The 12051-nt window shown below is 43.3% G+C and overlaps 1 protein-coding gene and 1 long non-coding RNA gene across 11 annotated transcripts in view; both read left to right on the top strand.

Moving 5' to 3' along the window:
* Positions 1-12051, top strand: part of EBF1 (EBF transcription factor 1) — a 272798-nt gene that overhangs the window by 41990 nt on the left and 218757 nt on the right. The gene's annotated exons all lie outside the window — the stretch shown is intronic.
* Positions 1-12051, top strand: part of LOC119718323 (uncharacterized) — a 43842-nt gene that overhangs the window by 9714 nt on the left and 22077 nt on the right. The gene's annotated exons all lie outside the window — the stretch shown is intronic.

Raw genomic sequence — 12051 nt, 5'->3', positions numbered from 1 at the left:
GGAGAGCAGAAGCGGTGACCAGCACCCCTCTCACCTAGGGGTGCAGCATAAAGGCCTTCCTGCTGGAGAGACCCCACCTGGACCTCTCCGGGGAGGTGTTTGCTCCCCTGCAGCGCTGCCGTCACTTAATTGAGCGTTTGTGTCACTCGCTGGGGAGCAGTGCCACGGCCACGCTGCTTCCCGTGGCGCTGTGATCTGATGACTGTACGGAGCAGCGTGTGCTGGGGATGAGGTCGCAGGGACCTCGGCAGGAAGGTGTTTCCAGCAGCAATCACACCAGAATGGTGCAAGTAAACCTGCTTCCTGACTTCTGCTTTCTGGTAGGGGTGTAAGGCTGCGGGGCTGCTCCGCGGCGCTTGCCACGTGCTTCCCGGCAGGAGCTCATGATGAGATTTCACTCTGTGCCGCTTTCCGCCCCGTTCATAGAGAGGGCTGCCCGAGATCTTGCTGCTCCTGAAAACAGACGTGGCCGTGATGCCGTCAGGTGGCTGTTGTGGTGCCGGCAGGGGCCCTGCGGTGACCCTGCAGAGCCTGGCTGGGCAGCAGAGATGGGGAGGACAGAGGTGGCACCATGGGGAGGTGGCAAAGCATCTCATATGTGTGTGTCCATGTGTCCATCCAGGCTCTGGGGCCACATTACTAGCCAGCGTGGTGCACCCCAGTGGGCCGGCAAGCAGGAGCCCTGGGCTTGCAGTAAGCTGCAAGAGCACAGCGGGACTCACCCGGCTCCTTCGGGTGAAGGCAGTGGGTGGGTGAGCGTCAGTCTGTCTGCTCTTGGGAGCATCCATCTGTCCTTGGGGGCGTCCATCTGTCCTTGGGGGCGTCCCTCCGCCTCCCCAGTGCCCTGGGGCAGCGTTGCCGTGTGTGTCCTCTCACATTACAGGGCCCTTGCGGTGGCTTCCTTGGCCTGTTATAGCAGAAATAAATAATCATAACAATAGCCCATGTGCCTTCTTGGGAAAATAACAGTTTTCGCATGCAGATACTCAGGAAGTTAAAATTGGCAGCTCTGACTAGTCCTACTGATTTGTCCACACATTTATTCTGAGAAGATGCTTAAATGGAATCAGCTTTCGGCTCTGGCACTCGCAAAATGCAGCCTTCCTACCCCCAGTCATAGCATAAGAGGGGAGGAGATGGGAAATAAGGTCTGGTTCTAAATGAGTGGGAGAAAAATCAGGTATGTGACTCCTCCAATTCAGACGAGGCTGTCTCTTATTGTTTGGCAGTTTGACTGTAGCTTCAGTACATGGGAAAAATTTCTCTTCCAATTACACAGCAGTTTTGTGGTGGCTGAGTGCTATAAATGGGAATGCTTTGCAGCCAAAGATATCTCATTCATAAATCCCACTGTTCCACTCTATAATTTTTCTCTTTTGGATAGATCAGTATTCTGTGGTCATATCAACCACAATCATGCAAGCAAAAATGAGTAGTTAAATATTGTGACAGTCCTATAAGTCTTCCTAAGGCGTTGTGCATAGCACAGTTATTCAAAAGTGTCACATGGGGCACGGAAGGGAATTGACCCTTTACTAATATTTCCAGTAAAGGGTCTTGATAAAAAAATAAAATACTGAGTATATCTGGTCTGGTAGGTCAATTTATAAATTTGACATTAAGTGCCAATATTCTATTACTGTTCAAGTTTATTGCACACGTGTTTCACGGACAGACGTGTGCAGGTACACACACCCGTTTGTGCTATAAAACACGGGCATGGTGTGTATGCACTCGTATGTTATCCTTCTACGCTCGCTTACTTTCTACAGCATGTGTTTATGAATTTAACATGACTCTCCCTCTCTATTTGCCGTCCCTGGGAGCACCTCTAGCCAGCAAGCTAAAAAATAAATACGCATCTAAGGAAGCCATATGTCCCATAAAAGACATAACTGCTGATAGCAGTGCTCCTTGCCCCATCAGCAGTCAGTGCAGTGGCTACCTTCTGCCCATCCCATAGGCGAGACCCATGGCTCCCAGCCCTCCCACAGCCCCGTGCCACCCCTCCACTGGTGGCAATGGGCTGGTCTGGCCAAAATCACGGGGCTGGGCTGGTTTGAGAGGGTTGGGACTGGCAGCGAGCACGAGCCTTGCCAGGTCAGAGCGAAGCCTTTCTCCCTTCCTCACGGGTCCATGTGTGCTTGTGAACGTCTCCAAACGCATCCCCGCGTGCTGGGAGGACGAGGTACGTGTATGCAACCGCATACCTACGTGTGTTTCTGTAGATGTCTGTTTTCTCAAAGCTGCCTGCTGATCAAAAATGCACAGAGTGGTACTTTTGTTTTCAAAACACCCGTAATGGATTTTTCCCCCCACTGGTATCTTCTTCTTCTTTTTTTTTTTTTTTTTTAAACTTGAGCAGAGCTGTCTGTCTAGAGGTATATATTCACACTGAGAGGTCTAGTTATCCCGTAATAAGCACGTGTAACTCCCATTAGTGTCAATGAGAACTTCACATGCATATCAAAGGGGAGAATAGATTCATATGCTGTGAGAAGGATCTGAAATTCAGATTTATAGTTCATGTTGCGTTTAATGGATAAATTCTTTGGCAGAGAGCTAAAAACTCAGAGGTGTTTATAACATTCCAGGTTCCCTTCCTTTTTAGTTAAAAGCAATAGCAGAACGAAAAATGTAACCACCATTGTGTTGTATTAAAAATGTACATATTTACAGCGAGTACTTTTTTTTTTTTTCCCCTTGCTCTTCTGATTTTTCTGTAATGGCTTTCCTGTTTTTAAACACTCACAGATAGTGACCTCCAGGGTCTCTGAGGGCTGGACACACTTGTGTGGCCAGAGACCAAACTAAAATGAAAGATTAAAGCAATTCTGAAAGATTTCCTGATAGGCCTCTGCCAGCGCTATTTCAGAAAAAAAGTCCCCTGTAATCTGGACCTCAGCCATTTTCCTGGCCACCTCTGTGGGTGTAGAGCAGATAGTAATTTCAGAGCTGCACTCAGAGTTTTTGTGGAACTGTTTATTAAATATTTAAGCTTTTCCTTTTTATTTTTTTTTCTCCCCTGCCTCTAATTCAGCCCTGCCGGAATGAAAGCAGGATTTTCTAGAGGATCAAGTGTCCTGAAGAAAATCGAGCATCTTGCTCCTGAAGCAATCCCGGCCCTGAGGGCGTGGGATTTTCACCCGGTTCTGGTTTTACAGGCGGCAGCACTTGCATGGGGAAGCCGTCCCCAGCTCTGGCTGTGCCCCCCTGGAAAATCAGTGGTGGGGCTGCAGTGCCATTGCTTTGCTTAGGTAGCACTTCATGGAGCCAGAGGACTATAGGTTTTTACTTTTTTTATTTTTTTTTTTGGGGGGGGCAAAGATCTGGACAGTCATTTTCATGATGTTTGATGGAGTTGGTTGTAATGAAGTCACCAGCCAGAAGGGACTGGGTGCTTACTATTACATGTCAGCTACAGCAAGCAAAGACCCTCCAAATAAATTACATTCCAGACCCTTTCCCAGTCAGACATACACCTGGTTGTGGGGATGTTGGGCTTGGTGGATGGAGGTGGACACAGGTGAGGAGGTCCCAGCGCAGCTTCTCATTGTGGTGGTCAGGCTGGTGGGGGACAAAGGTGCTCAGGTTTGGGAACTGTGGTGGAGCATCAAGGCCAACTGCCCTGGGGTGAGGATGTAGGGCAGGGACCCCAGGCCGCAGTCCCTGGTGTGCCGATAGAGCCTGTCCACTGCCTGCATAGGAGCCATACATCTGCTTCAGCATTTTAATTGGGTTTTAAGTGGAAGCAGTGGCATAAAGTTGTGTAAAAAATTGCATAACAGAAACCACAGCTGATCTTTAAAAACTCCTTTTCGGAGGGAAATGGTGATTATAAATAAGAAGGCAGTTTTATAGCTCAATTACTTTAGTAACTTGATTTAACAGCTTGTTTTTTAAATCTACACCGAACCTAAGATAAAGGATTGATAATGTAATATGTAGAATACATTCAGCATAAAAACTGAAAATCCTACATCACACCATTGAAAGAGAAACATAAATGCAAGCCGAAGTCTACAGTGGTTTTATTTTAACTAGTATAATATAACAACATGACATGCTGTGAAAAATAAATAACTTTTGAAAATGCATTTTCCAGGAATGAAAGTAATATTGAAAAATGACTGAAGTAATCACTTTTGTATGGATTCTGAGAGCAAAAGAGACGAAAAGAATAATTCAGAACTCAATGCAGTGTTATACGAAAGCATATATGGGTTTCATAAAACACACTGCTCGAGATGATGCTGGATATCTGCTCACAGTCAGATGTGGTGAACTTTGAGTGGTACCTTCTTCCGTGAATGGTCTTATTAAAAGTGATGTATCTTGCTATGCACAAAGTCTTTATTCAGCCTTGAAGTGACAGAATCTGACCTGTAGACAGAACACACGAGCTTCTGGACTCTTACTAAATGCCATTTTTGCTTTGATTATCATCGTTTGGAGTGGCACAGGCTGGTTGCATTTGAAATCTTATCTGGTTCCTCTTAGCCTCAATGAGATCAGCATCATGTCTTCACTCTTCATTTTGGAGTTTGATTTCTGCCCGAGATCTCTCGTTCTGTTATTTGCATATAGTTTACTGTTATATGTTTCAGCTTAGAGTTCATAATACAGATGGGATGTAATACTGGCACGTCCTGGAGCATTTACCTGTGGGTTAGATCTTTTAGTTATCGGAGCACTAAGGAAACCTGATTTAAGGCCTTGGAGATCTGAGCTTTCTCTCAGCTATGCCAGTATACATTGTGAATAAATTCCCTAGAAATGGGGGATTTTTTTTCTGTTGTGATATGGAGAGAATTTGAATAGCTACAACTCCAGCTTATTCCTATAAATACTCTTGAGAAGGTAAACAGACTTGGACTTCGGAGGGATGTCTTATCCAGAGCCCTTTTGAGGGCTGCAGCACTTATGTTTCCAGCTAAGGACACAAAAAGTCAGGTTCTTACTCGAGTGCTTGAGGCTGGGTAGGACGGCACTAGTTTCAGCATGTTTTCTGTATGTTTCTGCTACTTTTTTTTGGAAATAGAGATGGTACATCATTTTCAGTTGGTCATATATAAGAAGGAGACATGAGGCAGATGCTTGTTGGGCAAGGAAGATGCTTTTCTTTGCAGGGCTGCTCTCTGTGCTCCCGTTTCCACCTGGAAGTCTGGGCAGAAAGCTACAGGGAGGTGACACCTTGGTGGCCATGGCTGGGCAAGGGCTTCTGGTACATGGCACTGGCAAACACCCTGCACAGTGCTTTCCAAATGAAAACCTTCAGATCTTGGACCTAAAATTGCCTTCTTTTGCATTGCCTTGCTTATCTGCAAATTCCCACTGGGACAAGACAGGGTTTGGGCGGGCAAAGGATGCAGGCGCAGTGCCTAGAGAGTTAAATATACAAAAAAAGTGCTTTATGTGGCTTTATGTTAGTTTTAATTTCCTGGTGGAAAATGCCGTTAATCTCTAGTGTTCTCCCTTACACTGTGTAAAACAGGATATTGTACCTATAGCAATATTAACTCACTTTTATTGAGGAGCTTTTATTTTGGGGGCAAAACAGTGACTCCAGCATTTTATGAAGTTGGTAGCTGTGCACAAGGGCTGGCATGAATGGGAGCGATTGAATGTCTGCTACACTTCTTTGCATCCTGTTAATTATGTTAGTTTTGGGATGGACTTGAAAACCCTATGCTGTGGCAAAATCTGCCTTTTTGAAGCTGGAACAAAGGCGTCTGTTTGGTTTGCCTTGCTCCAACCTACAGAGAAGCATTTAAATGAGAGACGCCTGTCATTTTCCTCTCGTGGTGTAACCGTATGTGTAAAACACTGTGCAGGCAAGAGGGGGTTAATTCAATAAAATAAATATAAAATACTCTCCAGGCTGTTGGACAGAGCTGGAAGGGGTCAGAGGTTGCTGAGCTGCTTCACTAGCACACTAATCGATTTGCTGTCAAGGTAGTGGTGCTGGGGTTTCAAGTAAGAGAAGAATTGAGTGCCGCTCGGGCCCAATTTCCATAATTGCTCACTGCCTTTAGTGTACAACCTTTTATGAAACACAAAAAATATATCACTGAATTGTATTGATTAGCCATTGGTCTGAATAATTCACTTAGTATTTATTACCTGACCCTCAGAGGTTAAATAAATCCACTATCTAACTTTGGCTTGTGAGAAATATTACTTATTCATTGAAATGTGAACTGATTATTACACAATAGGAGAGTATCTTTGTTGTTCTTTTTATCTCCTCCTGGAAAACTTCATCCCCGCTGCATCTTAATGGCAACAAGTTAAAAGAAATATTTATTGATAGTGAGGAGCATTTTCCAAAACAAACACTAACACATCCGTACTAGCATAACTTGGCTTTCTTTTATGAAGCCTCTTTTTCCTTTCTCCTTTTTTTTTTTTATTTTTAATTCTCACCCCATAGTTTAGGTCAGCTCTTAGGGTCAAAATTCAAAATCCTCCAAATGGAGCTTTTATGCGCAATGGTGAAATGTATTCATACACAAACTTTTCCTTGCAAACATCAAGTCTGTGTAACAGCTTCATTGCTTGTGATGGGATCTCAGTCCATTTTTATAGCACTATTTTTGGATAGCTCCTGAAGGCCATAAATCTTCCCATCATATTAAACACCCTCTGATAATTAAATTCTCAAAGAAAACAGAAACCTTTCCTAACATGAAAAGATAAAATTTAAACCAGTCAACCATGGACAGCTCACTGTCATTACAATAAAAATGATTTCGCATCACCTTAAAATGTTTTGGACATAATCTGCAGGGCATTTTATGGCTTTGTCAAACATTAAGGCAATAATCAATTATTTATCAGAGGATGGTATTTACATATTGCTTTTAGCATAGCTAAACAGCCATTCTTTTGTTGATGAGCTGATATACCTCAAAGACAATAGCGCAGCTCTTAAATTTAATTATATACTCATTTACCACGAGATCTAGTCATCCAGATAAAATTGTTCAGTAGCTTGAAGTATTCCCTCCAAAAAAGATTTCCTAACTTTGTGTAAAGTCTTTCCTCAGTTTCCGGCCTGCATCCTCCAGCATCTCAAAGTATTGTTTTTGAAGTTTGATGGAATTTGTGTTAGGTCAAGAGGAGGAAGCTATGTGAAGCTTGTGAAGCTTTTTTTTTTGGTGTTTTTCTTTTTTTTTTTTTTTTTCTTTTTCTTTTTAATGAAATGTAAAGGAAAAACCTAATGTGATCTCAGTGCTACCTTGTTTTGTTGATAGCTATGTGTGTCTGTATCCAGGATCTGGGCTTGTAGTTAGCGGGAGCTTGTAACCCGTGTTCTCGGTGTTATAATACTAAACCTCTTTTCCTGTATCGCATAATGGAAGGAAAAGTCTGTCAGAAAATAATGGGGATATAATATGTACAAGATCCTCTAACGTTTACCCAGGTGGCCAGCTTCCTGAGCTCCGAGCAAACGGTGGCAGCAGCACTGAGCACGTTGCAGACCCCAACTCATCTCGGGGAGCTCGTAGCATGTCCTGGCCCATCCCTGGGGTAACGCATGCTGCAGGGGGCAGTGGGGGAGCCTGGGCACATGGGGAGGGCCGAGCTGGCTTCCATCCCAACCTGCAGAGGATAATGCTCCTGCTGGAGCGCCTGCGTGCTGCTGGGAAGCGGCTCCGTCTGGCTGTGAGCTCTGCCTTGGGCTCAGAAGTGGAGCCCACCTCAATGGGTGCCCACAAGGGCTCAGCAGCAGCCCAGCCATCCTCCTCCTGGGCTGCTTGGTTCAGAGGGGTCATTCCCCGTGTTAAGCCCAGCTGGAAGCTCCTGGTGGGAGCAGAGCCGGTGGGTGAAGTTTGCAGAGGGATTTGGCAGCTTCCGAAGTGGCTGCAAGAGGTGGCAGGCATTCATTCCTGTCGTTAGGTGCAGAAATAACCTGCACAAAGTTGGCCTTTGGCTAAACTTCATGCACACAGATGTGTTTATGCACCCAGTTTGCATTAAGGGGATTTATTCCTTCAAGGGATATCCCAGTGTGTTTTCCTGCTGTTAGCTGGTGTCACTGGGATGCTGCCCTACCACATGACAGAGGATTAAGAAATGCATCTTTCTGTGACTGATAGGAAAAGGCAAATTCACCTCTTCCTGTGCTACCATCCGTTCGTTCAGGTAAAAACTTCCTGGCTCGGATGCACAAATCACTAGGAAAATGATCTAAAAAAGTTTATGATGTCATTTCAGGATAATTTTGCTGTGGGTGTTGAAAGAAATATGTTAGCTGAACAGTCTCATTTGGAAAGCTAATTATACAAATAACATTTTAAAGCAAGCTAATGTCATAATAAAGTCCATAAGAACAGGCAAACAATCCATTAATGAGAGGATCCCAAACCGGCAGCTCTGTTCCCTGCAGAAATGGGGTTTGCATTGCAGTTGAAGCCCCAGCCCTGTGCCATCTGGGAACTCCCCTTGTCCCTTGCATCAAAGCCACAATGTCCTGGTCCTGGCTCAGGGATCTGTGGTCTGTAGTCACCTAGGCTGGTCCATGGTGGGTGTAAAACTCCACCAAAAGTATAATATTTTACCAGTTCAATTAAAACTGGGACTTTCTCTCTCTCTCTTTTTTTTTTTTCTTATTTTTTTATTTTATTTATTTTTTATTTTTCTTCTCTGCCCTCTGTGGAAATAAAATAAAAAGGAAAAATAAAAATAGAAAAGAAAAGCCTCCCGGCAGTTCAGGGTGAGAGAGGCTGATCCCTGCTCCCAGTTACATTTTAGGAAGGGGCACAGGGAATCTGACTTTCTTCCAGCGCTGCTCCACCCCTAGCAAAACCAAACAAACAAACCAGAGAAAAAACCCCAAAGCGGCTCCCTGCTCAGTGCCACCCGCTGCTGGGGAGGGAGCGGTTCCTTCCAGCTGAGCAGGAGAGGAGCAGGGGTGGAAGGCTGAGAGCAGCCCTCCTACCTTCCTGCCGAGAGCTCCTGCCCGCGCTGCCGCCAGACACGAGATCCTTTCCATCTCCCTTCTCCCAGGAGGCCCTGGATGGGATGGGGCGAGGTGGGGAACACACCACGCATGCAGGGGATGTGGCCAGCGCCTTGCGACTGCTGCTTTTCCCCCTCACAGGTCGCAATGCATCTGTGTGTTTTTTCATGGGTGATTTCTTTGCCCTGTGTCAGTCGCGATGCTGTGCACTGGTGCGAGATGCCCAAGTCAGGCGTTGCAATTTGGCACTTTTGTCCACGGAGAAGGGAGGGGAACGCTGTCTGCTTCCCTGCCTCTCCTCCTCCTCGTACACCTTAATGCATCCTGAAGCATACATTTTCTTTTCCTTTTAGGTTGCATTGTACATAACATTTGAAAAGCTCTGTCAAAACAGCTCATATGAGGGGAAAAAGTAATTGTCTTGATATGCGATGATTATCCAAAGCTTAAGCAGCAGCAGAGAGAGGGTTATTTTGTTTGCAATTTAACTAGAAGTGCCCAAGATTTCCCAACTGTTCTATTTTTACAAATGTAAAACTTTCATAAAAGGGTCAGATTTAGGCCCTTGTGTGGGAAACAACTGATACTGCCAGCAACAGGGCAAGATCACTGCTGTGTTGTGGTTTAAATGTCTTATTGCATTCCATGCATTACTGAACTGTATATAGAATGGATGACTCTAAATCTTTAGGACTTTGTGTGAATTAGTAACCTTTTGATTTTTTTTGTTTTAACGTTTATATAATATTTTTAACTCTAGATGTTTGTGACTTCTGTCCTCCCCCCAGTAAATAGCTTGTATCACAGGAAATGTTTGGGGCAGTTACAAACAGTGCTTCGAAATGGAGAGTGTTTTGCTTTTTCGTTTTGGACTCTTATCTTTTTAATATTCTCATCTGGATGGTTTTTGGCCCCAAACGAGAAACAAATGGAAAACAGGGAAATTGCCATCAGTACAGAAAATATATAGATTTCATGTGCAGTAATGATGTATCTCAGTAGATTTAGTAAAACTAGAGATGTCACATTCACAGCTGGTTAACATTTTGCACTTGAAGTCCTCATAACATTTGTATATGTTTCAACACTTCTTTTTTTCTATCTTGGGACCATCTGTATTTCTCATATGTGACACTGACTGGGAAGCACAAACTTTCACAGAACCAGCAAATGACTAGCTAGCTCTACCAGATGTCTGTCTCTTCCCACTTTATCACTCTATATGCTATTAAATTGAAATTGGGTGGGGAAACGGTGGACTTCTGAACTAAGAGCCATTCCCTAAAGAAGTTGCAAGAATTTAGTTCCCAGGGTCTTTGCTGCACTTAGAATAGCAATAATAAGGGTGATGAATTTGCACAGAAGGAATACTTTTTTTTCTTTTTTTAATTTTAAAATAGATAATTGGAGACTAGTCTAAGCAGGTATTACATCCACAAGAAAGGCTGTTAAAACTTATTCTCCTAAATTTCAATTTGTCCTCCATGTATTTCTTTGCTCAGCAATGTAGATCTCATCATGCTTTTCTTTTCCTTTTAGTAAAAATTAATTTGTTGTACTGGCTAAGGATAAATGCTTAAAAACAAACAAAACAAAACAACAACAAACAAACAAAACCAAAACACGTTTCCTGCTATTTAGGTCCCATTAGAAGGAAAACCAGAGAAATAACCGGTGTTCTCATTGCATCTTTTCAGAGCAATAGTGCCCCAGAAGCTTGCTTTAACTTTCTTGGCTGCTGTTGCTCCACGCAGTGCTTGAGCTGTTTTGCACTGGTGTGTTGATGACACGGATCCTCCTGCAGCTGAAGAATCTTGTCATGAATTTTAGTGCAGAGTCAACTATGCAGGCTGGGGGAAAGCTCCAACAGACCCAGTAATGAGGATAAACAACAGCTTGGTATTGCACAGTGCAGTGTGATGAGTGTCCCCTGAAGATCCAGACCTAAATTCATTACTTTTAATCAACCTGCTGAACAACTGAGCTAGACACCTCAACCTTATGTGCTGCTGCTTTAATTTCCTACTTAGAGCTGAGGTTCAGGGGATGGGTATGACCACTTTGCTGGGAAAATCAAAGCCCCCTTTAAGTGGGAGATCTGTGGGTGTGCCTTTAAAAAGTGGTGCGTAATGCTTGAAAAGAATATCACAAAGTTGTTCAAATCACATTACTCGGAGCTTTCGGCAAAGGGAAAACTTACTCCTATTTTAAACTATCCATTGTCAGTAACGAAAGTTAGCAGGAATCTGATTCTGTTTTTTACATTCAGACAGACCTGTAAAGACATACTAAGTAGAAAATCCACGGAAAAGAAGAGCCTCCTATAGGAAATCTTGCAGGGTTCAGACGAGGGCAGTTTCATGTGACCTCATAGATTGGATATAAAAAGGCTGCTATTAGTTCCATGTCAGTTCTTATAGCGCATGTTGTGGAGTAATGGAGGGTGTTAAGCTGTCAAATACTGGCAAGGGTTAATAAGGTTAAAGAAGAAGTAACAGCCAGGCCAACAATAAAAAAAATAATAATAATAAAAAAAACACATGGGTAAATATGCTGTAATAAATAAAGGATGGCATATCACGGAGGAAACTAGTGTAACTTGGGAGCAAAGCAGCTGCAGAAATGTGAAGCAGGATAATACGAAGTTACGTCTTTTGTACGGGTGATATGGTTAACTTCATGCAGCATGTGATGCTGGCTGCATAGAAAAACTGAATTCCACTATTTCCCAAAGATATTTGGAAAAAGAAAAAAAAGCTTTGTAGATGAATCCCCCAACTGTTCTAAGTATAAATGAAGGGATGCAAATGAGGGAATAAATGCATACATGAACTAATTAATTAAATAAGAGAACTTCAGGAACAGGAGCAAAGCACCTGGAGTTAGATATGAACCATGTTTTGACATTGTCCTCAGAGATGGTTTGAGCTTTAGTGCTTTTTTTGCACCTGAATTCTGAAGTACTTTGTACCTATATTTAAAAAAAAAAAAAAAAAAAAAAAAAGAAAGAAAGAAAAAAGAAAAAGGTAGAACTTGAAGCTCACATTATAAATTCTTTCTAGTAGTTTCTAACACTTATCTTAATT

The sequence above is a fragment of the Anas platyrhynchos genome, chromosome 14, assembly GCF_047663525.1.
Source record: "Anas platyrhynchos isolate ZD024472 breed Pekin duck chromosome 14, IASCAAS_PekinDuck_T2T, whole genome shotgun sequence".
NCBI lineage: Eukaryota > Metazoa > Chordata > Aves > Anseriformes > Anatidae > Anas > Anas platyrhynchos.
Note: the sequence above shows the minus strand (reverse complement) of the source record. Positions and strands in the feature narration are given on the sequence as shown.